The following is an 18,920-nucleotide window of genomic DNA, read 5'->3' as shown; positions in this document are numbered from 1 at the left end:
ACACTCATATATTCATGCCTTTCCCTCCACTCCCCTACATTCTTCTCCCTTCCTCTACCCTCTCACCTCCCTTTTTCATTACTTCTCCTTTCTGATGTTTTCGAGGATTTCCAGGGAGGAAGTTCATATCATAATTGCCTAGTTGAGTAATCTCATAAGAAACCATTGTACTCTCTGAAAGAATAGACAATCTTTATATTTAAGTTTTGTCTATTTTATAAAAGAACAAAACCTAAAGCTGTTAAGCCTTAAGAAAATGCTTTGAGGTAGATGTTTTCTCAGAAGACATGTTTTTCTAAGCTAACATTAGCAGGTTGGAGTTTTATGTCTGGATGCACACATCTCTGTGTGTCTTGATTTTAGAACCTATCAAGGTCTCCTTCCAAAGGAGGATGTCGTTCTCAAGCTGCCTCCATTCCCCCTTTCTTCCCCCTCTCAGTTTTAGTAACATTATTACTATGGTTGTTGAATGTGCCTCTACCTCCCAGTATGTTCAAGGTCTAACATCTTTTACATGTGAAAGAGTCATGACAGAAGGGATTGATTAAGACCAGGTCATACCAGAGAGCAGTGGGCCCTCAGCTAGTGCCTGACAGTCTCAAAAGTAGAGAAAAACTGTAACCGAATGCTGGACGGACCAAAAGCAGCTTGGGTGGGGGAGTTACTGTGGCTCACTGTTGCTTGGATTCTAACCGCTCCCTCGAGGGAGGGGGTGAGAAGGTACAGTGTCAACAACACAGACACTGGGAGTCCGTTGAAAGCAAATAATAAACTCATTTATTTAATAGCAGGGTAGGCCTTATATACCCTCCTCCAAGCACCCAGTCTGTGTGGTTGTTCCTCATTGGCTGGGCGCGATCAGGAACTTTGACAGCGATTGTTGCTAGGTCCTCAGGCAGACTCAGCATGATCAGGAACTCTGACAGCTCCTGCTGCTAGGCCCTCAGGCAGACTCCAGTTTGGCTCTTAAGGAGCACATTATGTGCATGCCTTGGCTACTGGTCTGAGCCAATTTCCTCAACCCTATGGGCCTGTCCTACTACAGCTCACAACTCAGGGGAATACAATCTGCCATGGTGGGGTAAGCACAGTAGTAAGAGAGACAGTTCATGTCAGAGAAAGGATGCCAACTCTCTAATGGCTTTTTTCTTTTCCCCTTTCCATTTATTCTGGGACCTGGGAAAGTGTAGCATTCACTGAATCAGAAGCCTAGCTAGGCAAACTGATGCATAATGCCATCCTAAAACCCAGGGCAGAAGAAGATCTATGTTCCAGCTCCAATTGCTGGGCAGAAAAAGAGAATTCCCACCTCCTCTGCTTTTTTTATTTTCTTTGGTCCCTAAGCCAGTTGGATGGTACCAGTCACCATGGCTGGGGGTGCTTTTGTGGTGGGGGGTGTGGGGGTAATCACTTTGCTTAGTCTACCGATTCAAAGGCTGATGTTTTCTGCAAACATTTCCACAGAAATGTCCAGAATAATGTTTAACATATTTGAACTCCTCTTGGTCTATTCAAAATGACACATAAAATTAATGACTATAATTGTTATTTAGTGTGGCAGTAAAAAAATTTAGATCCTGGAGTCAGATTCAGGCTTGAACTTCATTCCAGCTCTTTACATGCTGTGTGGCTTTAATGAAAGTCACTTAACCTCTGTGCCACAGTTTGTCCATCTATGAGATGGAAATGAAAAGTGAACTACCATAGGACCTGCTGTGGAGATGAAAGGTGACAGAGAGTGACAACGTGAGCCTTGTGACTAGAATTAGCTGGAAGCTATCTTAGAATACACCTCATCCTACATAGTCATGATAGCTAAACAGTGGGGGCACACATCCTAGAGGAACATCCCAAACCTAGACGCTCTGGGTCAGTTATTAGCACGGCCTTTGGGTGCAGCCAAGAGACACAGTAATCCTGTGCCTTTTGCAGAGTTTGCCATCACCTCATTAGTAGAAGGTGGATACCCAGAAATAGTGACAAGTAGTGCAGGAACCATGACTTTGCCAGTCACCACCATTCAGTGCTGTGTGTGTACATGCTCCCCCTTCAGCTATCTGGGAGAGCGCAGGTATGCTCATACCAGAAAATTACAGTCATGTGATCAATGCTTGGTTCAGTGTTAGGGTAGCCGTGAAGCCTGAGCAATAGGATTTTTCCAGCTCCTTTGTAATCTTCAGGGACACCTTTCTGTACACGTGGTCTGCCATTGTCTAGAGTATCCTTCTGCAGCCTACAACTGATTCTGTAGGAAAATGGAACAGGAGCCTAGGAAGAGTGACTTAGATAATGGTGCCTGTGCACCGTGTCCATGGGTGGACTTGGCAGAAAGAATCAGACAAGGCATGGAACCTGGACCCAGCTGCCAGCTGATGGCCTGGGCAATGTCTGGTGCAGGTCTGAGTTTGCTGAGGCCCTGGTCCTTATCCTCAGATTGCTCTATGTGTCTATTTGTCCCATGGCGAGCATTCATGTCATTTCCCCTTCCCCAGCGAGTTTATCCTTTTGTTCACCAAATATGCCCTTTGGGGAGGAATTTTTTTCCCCTCTTCCTTTAAATGTGTTTTTATTAAGACTCTGTCCTGCTAGCATTACATATTCCTTTTTTCCCAACATAATATTTTTTATTAATTATTGGGAATTTCATGCAATGCACCCTGATCACACTTGCTTACTGTTCCTCTCAGGTCTACCCTCCCACCCTTGCACACACCCCCCCAAAAAAAGAAAAAAAAACCCAAGTCCAAAAGTCCAATTTGTGTTGCCCATATACTCATTGGAACATGGTCACACTCCCAGTAGCTAGCCCCTTAAAGAAGATTGAGTCCTTCCCCACCCCACCTCACCCCTAGAAGCCACCAACTGTGAAGAGCTACACTTTAGCATCTTTATCACATTTTTTAAGAACTCCTTTCAATAGCTTCGTGTCTAGGGACTGTTTCTTTCTTTTTGGGGCGGGGGCAGAGGAGGTTGTCATAGAAGCCTTCAATGTCTCTCATTCTCAGTTATGAGTCTTCAGTCACCAATATCACTGCAAAAGAAGCTTCCCTGCCCATAGCTGCCCATGGCAGCATGGATCATGGACATCAATCTGGTTTCTGGAGGTAGCATAGATCATGGAAGTCTTTCAAGGAAACTTAACCCAGAAAATAAAACATTCTTCATCTTGGATATCTTGTTGTTGCTCAGAGTCAGGGTGGTTGTGCAGTTGAGCAGCATGTCTGGGGGGCACAACCTGTGAGACCTCCAGGCTGCTGCACACCACCTTGCCCTCAGCACCGGCTGCCCTGCCATTATTCTGAGCATGATCATGACAGGTTTGCAGCCTGCTGGCTCGTACCTATCATCTCTAGTTCTGCTTTTCTCCGCTGGGTGTGCTGCTCCTTTCTACCATCTTTTCCTTCTTCTCGAGTGGGAAGGAACTTGAGTTGGACAAGTTCCATGGGAGCCCTGCCACCACCAGTAGTCACCACACCTTGTTCATTTCCAAAGCCTCCTAAGCCTCAAAGCTCTGTGTGGCTCACATGTCTGCTGTTATGTAGCCTGGTATGAAGTCATTAATCCTCTTCTTTAGATCAAACATGAAGAAATAGTTACAAAAGTGACTTTTTTTTTTAAACCAAGAGTCACTCAACATCTCAATACCTCAATCAAGGGATCAATCCACCCAATTCTAAGCTTGTCACTTTCTACTGAATATGGCATGATTTTTGTGGGGGAAAGGAGGCACTCCCCACAGCATCCCAAATCATCAATAGCACATCTCAAGCAGAGAATGAGAGTGTTCCACACTGCTGCGCAAATGTCATAGATGTAACAGAGTCCTGGCTAGCAGCCGTTCTGATGCACAATGGCTTCCAAAGAAATTGCTTTGGTAACTTTAAACTCAAGCCCATCTTGGTGTCTTTGCAGTCATATCTTCTACTTGGGCACACTGATGTGCTGTTGTATGAGTCATACCGTAAGGTGGTGGAGAGCAAAGACTTGGCTTGATATCATTCCCAGCCTTTACTGTTCTACTTTGATTGCACAAAGTGTTTAATACATATTTGTTGAACTGATTTGAATCAGCTCATTCATATATGCATGGCAGTGGCTTGGTGTCACTGAGCATATTCCAAATGGATTTCAAAGGCAATCCAAAAGGAGATTGTTTTAATCAGGGAAATTACATAATGAAAACTGGCTGTTATTAAGGCTTAAGATGATGGGGGTTTATTTTGCCAGTACATCACTGGGTGAAGGGGTTCAATCTGGCTTGCTTCCCAGGGACTTGTGTCTGGGTTGCTTCTGTCACTGCAGCAGCCACAGTAATCCCTGACAGAGGTCCCTGCCAAGCCAATGTGGATTATCAACGCTTGATCTTCTGCTGCCACAGTAGCAGATCCACTTAATCTGAGAGTCTGCTTGTGGAAGTTTTAGTTACCAGAAGTCAGTCTTGGGCCAAAAGCTCTGAATGTAAAAATCCCCAATTGTAATCCACGGGTTTTAATGGTGAGCGGTCTTGAGAATGGCGACATTCTATGTTGCCCTGCTCTGTCCTACCTGGGAGGTGAACCAGCCCCTTGTCCAGTGTGCCCACACTATGAACTAACCGCCTGTCATTTTCTTGCTGTTCATCTCAGTTCTCAGACTGCCGCTGTTGGGTTAGTAATGCACTCCAAAGCCCTGTGCAGTAACCTATGCTGTCACCCACTACATTTCATCAGGTAGGCACAAGGAGATGTGTGTGTATGTGTGTGTGTGTGTGTGTGTGTGTGTGTGTGTGTGTGTGTGTGTGTTCATATATAGAGAGAAAGATCATATACTATCCTATAGTTAATTATACTTTCTCTGTTTTATTATTAGTTATTATTGTTACTGTGCCTAGTTTATAAATTAAACTTCCTCTTAGGTGTGTGTGTATAGGAAAGGCACAGTATATGTAATATTTGATATTATCTACGATTTCAGGCATCTGCTGGGAGCCTTGGAAAGTAACAGCATATGTAAGTGGAGGGTGGGAGGATATCAACTTATTTCATTGTTTAAGAGGGTATTAAATAGCAGTGCACCAAGAACCATGATAGACTATGCATGGGATAAAAAAAGAAGCTGAAGGCATTGCCCACAATGTTAAATTAAAGGTCTATATGGAGAGAGAAGCATAGAATTCAGACTATAAACAAGTGAGTGGGGTGAGGATGCCATCATAGGATGGAATATGTGAGTGACAGGGATGTTCTCAAAGGCAAGGATGGGAACCAAAGGGCAAGAATAACTTACTAGGTGTATCGGTCTGAGGTAGGGGCTAATACTGGATCATCTACAAAGGAAGCAGCATGAGAAAAGGCCCTGTGGAAGACAGTAAAGCAAATGGATCTATAAGGGACACAAGCCCGCCTCTCCTGAGCACTCTTCACTTGTATATTCAATCAAGTATGGGTTGAAAATATTTGGGGGAAATTGCATCTTTTTGTTTTGTTTTAGATAGTTTTAGTTCCCTTTGGTACCAGGGACTGAACCTAGAGTCTCTTATTGGCTAGGCCAGGACCTTACCACTGACCTATACCCAGTCTAGAAAACTACATCCATACCACATAGGTGCAGACTGCTTTCTCCATCATTCCCTCAACAGTACAGTTCAGCAACTATTGCTGGCCGCATTTTGCATTTACATTGTAGTAAGTGTAAGTCATGTAATCGTGGTTTCAAGTTTACAAGAGGATGTGTGTAGGTCCTATATACAAATACAACAGGGGCTTTTGCATCCTCAGATTTTAGCATCCATGGGGATTCTAGAACAGTCTCCCCACAAACACTGAGTGATAACTATAGTTTATTAGATTAGAAAGCACGGATGGAGGGGAGGGGTAACTGACAAGCAAAGCAGGGTAGGAACATGTATTAAAGGCCTTAGCAATGATAAATTGAGATGTGTGGATTCTGTCCCCTCTTTAATACACCCTGTCCTTTTCATAGTGGTCCCATTCCACCTGTCCTCCAGGTCAGGGACTTCATCCTGAACCACAGACAATTACCTTAGAGTTGGCAGACAGATATGCTGTTAAGCTTCTCTGGTGCTCATAAAAATGTAAACCAAGTGGTGGGTGTGGTGACACCCACTGTAATCCCAGTACTAGACAGGAGAATTCACATTTGAGGCCAATCTGGGATACATAGCAATATCCTGTCTCAAAGGACCTAGAGTGGGGGTGAGGCAATTGCCTAGCATAGACAAGTCCTGGGTTCAATCCTCAGCACACAGAGGGAAAAATGTTTCCCTCTGTGACTCATTAAGTGTGGCCCCTCTTCCAGGATTCCATTGTGTACCCAACTCTCCCCTCCTAGAATACCAGTCCCATTGTGCTGTAACTCTTACATATTACTTGTTCTCCACCCTGTCAGTCAAGAGTGAGCCCCCAAGGGTAGGGATAATGTTTCTTCACCTTTGTGGCAAGACATTACCTGACCTTGGAAGAATGAATGAATGACTGTCCTCTCCCAAGCAAATGAGCATCCTCAGGTACTTTGACTGTTTTTAGAACAGACTGGGAAATATGTGAGATGATTTGTGTCTAGGAAGAGGCTTCTGTGGATGACAGCAGGGTTGACTTTCATTAACAGTCTATTTTGCTCCCCATAGGTGAGGCCTCATAGATAGCTGAACACACTTTGCAAGAGAGGAGAAGGCACAGGAATGTTTTCAACATTAATCAATTTCCCTTCCCCATAGCCTCTGAGGAAGGTTGGGAGGTATACAACTCATGAGTGGAGTTCATAAGCGCTAAGTGATCCTAAACCACACCTCTGGTGTTCTGAGGGAGCAAGGGAAGCAGGTGGTCTCTTGTCTTTGACCTGGGGTTGAAGGAGAAGGCTCGGCAGCCTTGAATTCTGTTGATGCCTTGAAGCCATCACCAATGTTATCGAATGGGTCATTTATGAACAGAGTGTTCCCAATGATGACAAACCCAATTTGCTCAACGGGACATGACACAGGAAGGGGGAATTTATGACACATCAGTAAGTTGGCCCTGACAACTAATGGAAACTACTGGACAAACTAGAATTTAAAGGAGGACTCAAGTGGGACCACATACGCCACTGGCTGAGGAGGAACATGCTGGAGGGACATGCTGAAGACTCATCAGACAGCACATGGTCCAGAGCATCTGAAGAGAAACGCAGTTTTGGAGACACATGGCAGGCAAAGTGCTGGGTCCAGGCTTTGGTTGTTGGTTGCAGGACTCTGCAGGGACTACTTACTCAGAGGACACTGGGTTACCACAGTACACTGTCTGCAGAGAGTAGTGACCGTCTGCATGACCTGTGACTCTGGGCATCTTCTGCTAGCTTCATGGAGGTAGTCTTGCCTGTTCTAAGAGGGAAAGCTGTGTTTGGTTGGGGACATGTACAGGGCAGTGATTCCCATCACACTGGAAAACATGACCAGCGAAGTAAGTGGTAAGCCCAGGGAAGACAGACAAAGGCCTCCTGTCCTATAGCCTACTACTTCAGGTATATATATGCAGGCAAAACTCATACACTTAAAATAAAAATAAATATTTTTTAAAAGTGGTCATCAGGACAGTTTGCTATCTCTCCTGAGAGGTGATGCCAGGCCAGAAGTTGGAGCAGAGACACCTGTCTTCAGATGCATAATGTTGGGGGCATTCTGCTTGTATTTTATATATCCTTATGTTGATGTTCCTTGTCCACATCCTTCTTCCCCTGTCTATGATCAATTCCCACATTACCTACTGGTACCCTAACCTATCTCAGGAGTGAGCCCTACCTAGGAATGTGAGTTTGTGTGGGTGAACTATCTGTGCCTCAGTTTCCTCTCTGCATCCCAGGGGTATTGTGACACTCATAGGTACTTTGAAAGTAAGCTAGTTATCAGAGATGAATGTTACACTTGTTCCTTTGAGTTGCTATCTAACTCAGAACAAACCAGTGCTTTCTGCTGAGATCGTTCCTTATTCCCGCTTTATTTTCCAAGTACTTACTCCTCATAGTTTGATTCGGTGAGAATCAAAATCCACTGGAAAAATAAGAATGGCTGAGAGGAATGGAGAGAAGTTGATAGGCGAATGCTAAATGACAACCAGACAGAAAGCATTTTTGGAGTGCTATTGCACAGTAGGGTGACCATGGGTGATGTTCATGTACTGTATATTTCAAAAAGCCAAAGGAAAGGATTTTGAATGCTCTCATCATAAAGCAATGCTAAGTGTTTGAAGAGGTAGAGGAGGTAACCTGAGCCAAACCTTGTACGATGTGCAAATATCTCAAAGTATCTCCCGGTAGCATTGTGTCACTCTTCTGTCACTGTTATAAAGTGTCACAACCAAGGCAACTTAGAGAAGGGTTTATTTGGGCTTACAGTCTCAGAGGGAAAGCCTGTGATGTCAAGGGAGGCAGGGTAGTGAGAGAATATTGCATCTTCAACCAAAAACATGAAGCAGAAAGGGCCAGAAGTGGGGTGAGGCCATATATCTTCAAAGCCCATGCCCAGTGATACACATCCTTCCTCAAGGCTCCACCTCTTAAAGGCTTCATGTATGAATGTTTGTTTTGAGGGGGATGTGTGTCATAATTCAGCCTGTAACTGAGTCCTTCTCTATGCTGCATCCCCCTGGTGATCACAGTATGATGAAATGGGAGTACAAAGAATCTAAAATCCATGGTTTGGTTCTCTTATGGTGTCTGTGTTAGCCAAATCATGTCATGTACCCAAATGTCTGTTTTACCCTCTAGGATTGTTGATTTCATGTGCTAACTTCACTGGGCCATGGCTGGGAGTGGTACACTTACCTTTAATTCCAGCATTTGGGAGGCAGAGGCAAGTAGAATTCTATCAGTTCAAGGCCAGCTTAGTCTATATAGTGAGTCCTAGGCATGTCAAGGATACATACTGAGATTCTGTCTCAAAAACCAAAACAAAATAAAACAACAGAGCAACTTTACCAGGCCACAGGCTGCCCAGACATCTGGTGAAATGTTAATCTGGGTGTGTCTATATGTCTATAGGTTGCATTTCTGGAGGGGCTTAATATTTGAGTAGGTTGACTGAGCCCTCCCCCATGCTGGTAAGCTCCATCTGCGAAACGCCCAAGTAGAATGCAAAGGTTGACACTTGTGCCCATAGTGGGGTTCTTCCTGCCCAACTCAGCATCTCCCTACTTGGGAGACTGAAATGAAATCTTGGTTCTTCTTGGATCTGGAGCCTGCTGATCTTTGGACTAGAACTTACACCATCTGCTCTCCTGGGCCTCTAGCTCACTGACTCACCCTGCAAATCTTGGGACTTGTCTGCCTCCATAATAACATGATCCCATTCCTTGTAACAAATCTCTTTATATATAGACACATCCTGTTGCCTCCGTTTGTCTGGAGAAGCCTGACTAATATACCACCCTTATAAGTGGAAGAAAACGTCTATCATCCCAGTTCCCCACGGTTCTTTCTATGGTTAAGTGAAATTTTTCTGAAATCTGAATTTTTCTGAATGCTGGTCCCATGGCAGTCATCATTATCATCATCACCATCAATCACCATCATCATCGTTATTGTCATGGTCAGCAAGGAGCTGAGTTGCTCAGCTCTGAGGTCAATTTTCAGTCCTGGGCTTACTCACCAGTACCATCTGACACAGTGGCCCATCCTCTCCTCACCTGTGCCCATTCTAGTCACTCCTCACTGACTCTCCCTCTCAGCCTCCTTGGTCCCTCAGTAACTTTCTCCTCCTTACCTGGGCCTCTAAATCCTGTAGCATCCGCAGTCCTGTCTCTGGAATCATTATTTTTCCATCTATAAATATTTGAAGATGTGGCCTCCCAGTTCCTGAGAAGGTGATTGGTGTGTAAGAATTTAGGAACTGCTCTGGGCACTAGCATCTGCTAAACAGGTCTGACTAGGGCTGAAGGCCCACTGGGCAGATGCTAACTAGGGGGTGTTAGGAGAAACAATTAATGCTCACTGGGAACTATGCAGCTAGGTCGGCCCTTTGGAACCAATGAACTTGGAGGGAAGGCCCTAGGACACTGGGTGTGGCCTCCCAGAGGAAGAAGTATGACCTCAGGCCAGGCCACAGTCTTTGGCAGAGGGCAAGCCTGAGAGAGACTCAGCTGAGTGCCATCTGCCACAATACTCCTGTGGCTGAGAAAATGAATCCCCTGTCCTCAAGGGGATTAGGCTGACACGGGAAACCACTCCCTGCTGTCAGACATAAGCCTGGCTCCAAATCACAAGATGCTTGAGAGGCTCTGGGAGTTAATTCATTTTATCATAAAGATTATGGGAGATGGAAATCCCGGGAAAGCACAGAAGGCAATTCCAGAAGGACCATGTTTATATCCTGCTCCCACAAATGAAGTGGGCCTGGAGCTCTCTGTTATACTGAGTTCCCATCCTATCCACAGACACCATGTGTATTTACATACAATTTATGGTCTTCCTTGAGTTTTATTCAAAGCATCGGGTTCTCCTAACATCAACTCTGATTGCTCCTTGCACTGAGGACTTACTGAGGCGATTTGATTTGTGCTGTTGGCTTCTCTTCTGAAATGTAGAACTTAGTCAACTCCTGGGGTTTTGACTACAGTCCTGTGATTCAAGCCCTCTGCACAAGGCTGGAGGAAGTCTCTCCCTTCACTAACCTTTAATCATCTGATTGAATCTTGTCTGTCATCCAGGAATGATGGCAGCCATATTCCTTCTGAGCAAACACCAAGTTTAAAGAAAGGCCTTTTGCAATTGGGATTTCACCAGTATGAGTGTGGAGCTCAGTACAAAACACTGCTTTCATGATTATTTTAACCCTGGAAGAAAAACCAGGCTGCTGTCTCTAATGAAAATAATTAAACTTGAAGCACAATTCCCCGACTAGTCCCCAGTGTGTAGGGAGCTTTGTTTGTTGGATGGGGGAAGCTTGATGTGTGGGGTTGGGGGAGGGAAGCCTGACAATAAGCCAGTTCTACAGTGTGAGGCCCTGCCTGCCCTGTGGTTGAGAAGGTTCTGATCTGGGAGAATCACACCTCGACCTACCACCTCTAACACCTTTCCTTTCTCAGACAAAATCAGTTCAAAGTAGACAAGAAGGAGAGCCTTGACAGCAGTTATCAAAGAATTCCCAACAGTTCTTCCTCGTTATTTTCACATTCTGAAACACATGCCTGTCATTATTGTCCCCCGAAGTTGCCCAGACTTCCTGAGACCCACAAAGCATGCAAAGGAATCTGTAGTTAGTGACCCTGTCACATTCCCCAGCGTGGGGAGGATGAAGCGAGGCTTCAAGCTGCGTGATTTAGAGAACGAGAATTTACTAATCAGAATACACCATCCAATTTGGGATATGAAGAGGCAGTTGGCCCCATTTAGGCTTAGAAGTAAATCTGGGGGAGAGTAGCTGTTGCTGCAGTTCTTGGGTGGAATTCAAGCCATGTGCAGAGGAGCTGAATCACAGAGCTGCAGTCAAACCCCAGAAACGGGCCCTCAGTGGAGTCTGTCAAACACACCTCCTTACTCAGAGGAGATGGCTAGCCAGTGCACTGAAGCAGAAAGCTGGAGATTATTATTTTTCTTTCTTTGAGGCACACAAATTCTGATGCTTGACACTCTGGGTTAAGCTTTGTCTCCTGAAAACTGTGAGATCTTAGGTCAACTGATGATAAACTCAGAAAAGGGGCAACAATATCCTGTTCCATATAATGATGTCTAGGTACCTGTCTGATGGCGGTCTGGGAGTCCCGAGCCTCGGGGAAGATCTTGGGATGTAGCAAGGCTAGGGTGGAAGACTTAGGTTCAGAGGTACACACTGAGTGTTCATCCCTCATGTCCACAAGAAGGCAGAAGATGGAGTTCTGTGGGGTCCCCTTTATTTTCTCAGTCTGCTGTCCATGAGGACAAAGGGGCAGAAGCAAAGACAGAGATCCTTGAACAGCTCATGAACATAATGAAGATAGCCCTCCATGAGATGACTTCCTTGAATCAGCTCAACTTTATTCCAGAGTATAGGAAATGTATAGAATTGGGAAGCCTGGGGACAAACTTTAATTTGCATTAAGTGGTACACTCCTATCCTATAGCTGGATTAGTGGAAGCATGGTCCTATGAAAATGGCTAGAACAGTTGCCTAATTACCATGTGGGCAGCAAGTGAAGAGTGTTTGCAGGAAACTGTGTAAAGGGTCATCCTTGAGATAAGTCAGCAATCTTGGCCTAGAGTCATCAGTCAGATAAGACTGGGCAGAGAGCAGGAAGCCTTTGCTGGGCAGGAGGGAGTCCTCTATGCTGGCAAGCTTAGAGAAAGCTGCCAGGCCATGATAGAGTGAAACCTCTGACCATCAGGGCCTCCCAAAAGAGTTCCAGTAAGGCTGCGCCTCAATTTCCCCTGGAACCAGATGGAAAGCATCCTTGGTGACTGTATTAGTTACTTTCCTATTGCTGTGATGAAATACTGTGTCCAAGGCAACTTGTAAAAGAAAGTATTTAGTGGGGCTTATGGTTCCAGACAGAGTCCATAATGGTGGAGCAAAGACATGGTAGCAGGAACAGCTGTGAGCTCACATCTTGAACTAGAAGAAGAGACAAAGAGATACATGGAGGGGGAGAATAGAGAATGGAAATGACATGTAACATGAGTCTTTTGAAGCCTTAAAGTCCACCCCCCCCCCCCACAGTGATATAACTTCTCCAACAAGGCCACACCTCCTAATCCTTCTCAAACAGTTCCACCAACTGGGGACCAAGTATTTAAACAGATAAGCCTATGAGGACCACTCTCATTCAACCACAAAAGGAATCACACTAGCCTTGGCACTGTGCTGATAGTAATAGTAGCAGCCACCTCTTCTTTCCTCTGTTCTCTGATGCTATATCTATTTGTGGCATGACCTGGAGAGATACCAGACTCTCTCCTGTTAAGACTAGATGTTTCCTTTGAATCTACTATTGATCCCTGGGTTTAATGACTGTTCACAGAAAGCCATGGTAACTGCTTAGGACCAGAAACATAAGCTGTGCACAAAGTACAAGCTGGAAAGTGAGAGGAGGTTAATGGAATAAAGCTAAGTTTGCCAGGAAGTGAATGTTTCTGATGAACACTTGCAGCCTGGATGGAGCATTGTTTGATCTTTGCTGTTGCAAGCAATATCTGCAGGGAGCAAGTATGTGGACTATGGGCACAGGTTGTATGTGTGAGCAGTGGGACTAGGCAGAGATCTTCTCTCTGGTATGGAAGGGTAGTCACATGCTTTGACAAGGGTTAAAGTCAGAGGAAGGCAAAACATATCTTAGCTCTGCTGGTGTTTCTGTGTTTATCCTACAGAAGCAATTCAGATCCAAGCCAGCAAAGCTCATTCCCTTTTATCTTTGGTTTAAAAGATGTAGTGAAGTCAGGTAGGTGTGGTGAGACAAGAGACCTACAGACCACAAGCTGTGTGACATGAGGAAGTTGTTTGACTTCTCTGAACCTCATTAGGATGTTCAAACAAGGAAGGTATAACGTGCTCTGTGGATGGGATGTGAACATTAATCATGTCAATATGGTGATTAAAATAAATAAATAAAATAGAATTCACATTAATGCATTGTGTGACAGTGCCAACCTAGTGTCATTCTTTGATGCCTCAGAGTTAGAGCCAACTATGTGCCTTGTCTTTTTTCCCACTTTCTGTTATCCACTGCCTTCCCTCTCCTGGAGGAAATCAGGATTACCTTAGTGTCTTGGGAGCAGGGCTGGATGAAGTGTGATCCCTTCCCTGTGCATGATCCCTGAAGCATGCAGTGGCTAGCAAATGGGTCTGGAAGACTTTCTAACTTTCAGCCCAACCCTGAGGCCTGCTGAGGCAAGGATGAGGGGGACAGGCAGGGAGAGTGTGGTAGTCTGTTTATTTATTTCTGTCTTGTATCCTAAATATCTTTAAAAGAGGTGATTTTTAAAAGTGTATGGTCCCAGAAGCAAAACATCAGGTGAATGAGATGCCTCCCTGTGCTGTGTTGTGTTGTGGAATATTATTTCAACTAGGCGAAGATGTGTTACATTTATTTATGCTGCAGAAAATTACTTTAACTGTGTAAAGGTGTGTTACTTTTGTTTGTGCTGCATTTTTTTTAATGATGTAAGGATGTGTGTTTAATTATGTTAAGATGTGTTGCATCTGTTTCACCTTGCCTGCCTAAGGCACCTGATTGGTCTAATAAAAAGCTTAATGGCCAATAGCTAGGCAGGAGAGGGATAGGCAGGGCTGCTAGGCAGAGAGAATAAGTAGGAGAAGAAATCTAGGAATGGGAGGAAGGAAAAGCAGGAGGAGGAGGGAATGAAGGAGACACCCAGGGCAAGAAGCCAGGCAGTCGTCATCAGCCAGACATGAGAAACAGAGAAAGTATGATAAAGAAGTAAAGAAAAGTAAAAAGCCCTGAGGCAAAAGGTAGATAAAGAGGAACAAATTAATTTAAGTTAAAAAAGCTAGCTAGAAATGAACCTAAGCTAGGCTGAGTATTCAAAACTAATAAGTCTCCCAGTCATGATTTGGGAGGTAGGCAAAAAGAAAAAGCCTGCTATGGTGGTGATTACAATTCTGGTTTGCAAACCCTTTAAAAAAAAAATCAGGTGTGTGTGAAACTCACGTGTTAGTCCTGCTTCACATAAATAAAGATTTGGGGTTCTTATTGTAATTTACCACAACTCAGATATGCAGAGGAAGTACCTAATTTGGCCAGGTTTTTGCATGTTGCCTACGGGTTAGTGGAAGAAATACCTTCATGTATTTATTCATAATTTTAAATAATTCAATGTCCAATGGAATTCAAATTTCAATCTGAAAATGTAAGCACTTTCTTCAGGTAAGTTCTACTCTCAGCAAAAACAAACAAACAATAAATATGCTCTGGCTTTGATTGCCTTCTCTTTCCTCTTTCTAAACAGTAAGTGGAAAAGGGGTCAGTTAATGACCTCACAGCAGAAGATCTGGCTGTCCCTGGCTGTCACCTTGGTCCCACTTCCTCCTCTCAACCATGGGCTGTCATTCAAGGTCTGGCTTCCTCCTTTGTCCATGCAGAGCCCAGGCTGCCTCTGTCACAGTGGGGCGTTCCTTGTGGCCACTATCTGCATGGTCCTGTCCCTATGCAGGCCTCTGCTGTTAAGTCACAGCGAAGCTGTGACTGTGCATGTCCTCTCATTGCCTACCCTACATTGCTAGGGTTGTTTCTGTCTCGGTTGGTTATGCTACCGGTTGAAATGGCCACAGCTGAGTTTGGCGGCCGAACTGATGAGTGGGCCCTTTTAAAGCCCTAGACAAGGAGTGGATGCAAAGGCCAACACTCGTACAGCTAATTTCTTGCAGTGAATGGACTTCTTCCCTGGTTCTAACCCAAGTCAGGGGGAGTAGACCTACCCATCTGACCCATCATCTTCCTAGTTCTGTCCTGCCCTCCCTTTCCCACTGAACCATAAATCTCATGTCCTGATCATGACAGGGATTGAGTGAAAGATGCCCCTCTCCATGACGGGAGAGAAGGCATAAGGGATTAAACCCCTCTAAAAGATTCTCTTTCAAGGAGATAACCTGGCTTGCAAGTTATCCAACAGTATACACTTATTTTGCATGCCAGAACTGACTGTTGCCATTTTTTCCCTTGTTCCTTTTTTTCTGTAACAAATTCAAATCTTGTCCAGGCAGACCTGATACTGATCAGATACGTGTGGGGTGCATTATGTATTTAGGTAAGGAACTCACTGATGCCGAGTCATCTTTCTGTTACTGTAATAAGTCAGAAATACCAAACTTGAAGGAGAAGTTTGTTTTAGGTCATGGTGACAGCTTGTGGCGAAGGGACCTTGTTCATTTCACGGTTGGAATGAAGTGCCTGGGGTACATAGAAGGGGCCAGGGTCCCCATATCTCACAGTGAGCTAGCTTGCTCCAACTTGGCCTCACATCTTAAAAGTCCTTAGCATCTCCCAATAGTGCTATAGTTAGGGACCACAGTCTTCTGTTTTTTGTTTGTTTGATTTCCAAGACAGAGTTTCTCTGTGCAGCCCTGGCTTTGAGCCTGGAACTCACTCTGTAGACCAGGCTGGCCTCAAACTCAGAGATCCACCTGCCTGTGCCTCCCAGGTTCTAAAATTGAAAGTATGTGTCATCATACCTGGCTGGGACCACACTTTTAACATGTGAACCTTTGGGGACACTCTCCAAACCACAGCAAATAGGATGTGGTATACAGTCCTGGTGTATGTGTATGTGTGTGAGAGAGAGTATGTTTGTGTGTGTATGTTTGTATGTATATGTATGTATGTATGTGTGTATGTGTGTGTGTGTGTGTGTGTGTGAGAGAGAGAGAGAGAGAGAGAGAGAGAGAGAGAGAGAGAGAGAGAATAAATAGCCCTTTCAAAAGTATAAGTATTTAAAAAGTAGACACGAAGTTCTTCAACTTGCTTTATACGGTGCATACATTTTTCACATTTTTCTATGTCAGTGCTTGGAGAAGACCTTATTTTCATTGGCCCCATGCCAATATTTGGTAATATAATTTATTTAATCTTTGTAGTTATTTAACTCCTTTGGTTTTGTGTGTTTCTACTTTTTCTTTTTCTTTTTTTTTCTTTACCAAGAGCATGGCCACTGAGTACACTCTAGTGTATTTGTCTGTTTAGCTGTTTCTTTTCTGGTCACTATACTGCCTTCCCCTAGCTGAAGGTGGCTGGCAGTGTTATCTGCCTTTTTTACCATGCACTCAGGAATAGAATGTAATAAAAAGACAAACAGAAGAGGGAGAATAAACAGAATAAATGGTTCACTGGTGCGGATGAGCAGATGGATTTCTTTGCCCCTGGGCATGCGTCTGTGGAATTAACTTCCACAGGTAGAACTGCAAATCAAGAGTTATGCATGCCTGCATTTCAGTTGGAATCAATACACTAGGGCACATCTGTGGAGCAGACTGGAGAGTCTGAGGCCAGGCTTGTTTGCAGGAGCCTTTATCGGGGAAGCCATTCCAGGGAATGGCATGGGAAGGCTCTTGTAAAAGAGCATATCTGTCTAGCTCCTTAGTCTTAGCAGTCAAGGGTATCAGAGGGCATGTGACTTCATCCCCTTTCAGGGTGGCTCAAAGTGACTGACAAGCTCTTTGAGCAAGAGGACAGAGATTGGGCTTCTGGGGGAAAAGCCTCCCACTGGAAACACTGAGCACCACGGCTGTGGCTGGAATAAATGATAGGCTGGGGCCAGGCATGGTGGCTCGTGTTTGTAACCCCAGCCCTCAGGAATGGAGGCAGAAAGATCGTCATGAGTTCCAGACCAGCCTGGGCTACACTGTGAGTTCAAGGCCCCAGTCTGGCCTACAGGATGAGATCTTGTCTCAAAAACAAAACCACATAAAACATGACCCACTGAAAAGAAAATAGACTAGGAAGAATCCAGGTGGCATGAGGGTGGCTGGCACACCCTATCATCTGTCCCCTTGCCAACAACCTGAGATGCACTGTTTTCAAGTATTTACTGTTGTAAGATAGATAAGATAACCTGTGTACCAGTAAACACACTCTCACTTTCTCTCCTTCTCTCTCGTAATATTGTATGCCTTATTTGAACTGTTTTCTTCTCACTCAAAACTGTGTCTTGGTTATTCTCTGTGTTGGCACACATAATTCCTTTGTCCTTTTAAAGTGCATAGTAATACTATATGAAACACCAAGAGCAGTTCCTGTCTTAGGGTTTCTATTGCTGTGAAGAGACACCATGACCACAGCAACTTGTATAAAGGAAAACATTTAACAGGGGATAGCTTCCAGTTTCAGAGGTTTAGTCCATTATGTGGTAGGATGTGCATGGTGGTAGGATGTGCATGGTGGTAGGATGTGCATGGTGGTAGGATGTGCATGGTGGTAGGATGTGCATGGTGGTAGGATGTGCATGGTGGTGGGGGCTTCTGACTGGCTAGGGCTTCAGGATCAGTGGGCCCATTTGGAAACCCACAAACAGTGATGGGGTGAAGTTGTGGACTTGCTTGTGTTTGCTGATAACCCTGTGGCTCAGGGAGGATGTGCATGGATCTGGGTCTTGACGGTGGGACATGGCAGCATGCAGACAGACGTGATGCTGGAAAAGGAGCTGAAAGTTCCACTTCTTGATCAGCAGGCACTAGAAGGAGTCTGTGACACTGGGTGTAGCTTGAGCATATGAGACCTTAAAGCCCACCCCTACAGTGACACACTTTCTCCAACAAGGCCACACCTAATCCAACAAAGCCACACCTCCTACTAGTGCCACTCCTTATGTGGACTATTTTCTTTCAAACCACCACAGTTCCCAACTTCCTGGTGGTAAACATTTGCTGGTTTCTAGTCTATTACTGTTATGAACAAGGCTTTGGTGAGCATGCCCATTTTATGAACGCATTAAATCTCTTTGAGCTCAATACCCTGAAGTAGATTTAGGAGTTCCACACACTTAACCTCTCAGAGTTACTTTTAACATGGATCTCGAGACAAGACTGGGTGAAGCTAACTGTGACTCTAGTTGATGCTAGAGTTAGGACCATAGGATGGAAAAGTCACTGATAGAATCTGAGTCTCAATTGCTATATAATTGGTGAAGATGCAGGCCAGCGCTGGAGAGGTCTGCAGAGAGCTGGGTTGCTTGTACTTGGCCTGGTGAAGGAAGTAACCAGACTGAAATCTGGTCCTTGGAAGTTCCAGACTCCTGACTGGCTAGGGCTTCAGGATCAGTGGGCCCATTTGGAAACCCACAAACAGTGATGGGGTGAAGTTGTGGACTTGCTTGTGTTTGCTGATAACCCTGTGGCTCAGGGAGGATGTGCATGGTGGGAGGATATGCATGGTGGGAGGATGTGCATGGTGGTAGGATGTGCATGGTGGTAGGATGTGCATGGTGGGAGGATGTGCATGGTGGTAGGATGATGTGCATGGTGGTAGGAT

General features: G+C 44.8%; 1 long non-coding RNA gene across 2 annotated transcripts in view; it reads left to right on the top strand.

Annotated features, from left to right (window-relative positions):
• Window positions 1–18,920, top strand: part of LOC128104442 (uncharacterized) — a 32,103-nt gene that overhangs the window by 934 nt on the left and 12,249 nt on the right. The window lies entirely within an intron of this gene.

The sequence above is a fragment of the Peromyscus californicus genome, unplaced genomic scaffold (genome assembly GCF_007827085.1).
Source record: "Peromyscus californicus insignis strain IS unplaced genomic scaffold, ASM782708v3 Scaffold_8__1_contigs__length_139910024, whole genome shotgun sequence".
Lineage (NCBI taxonomy): Eukaryota > Metazoa > Chordata > Mammalia > Rodentia > Cricetidae > Peromyscus > Peromyscus californicus.
This window is presented reverse-complemented; position numbering and strand designations above follow the sequence as displayed.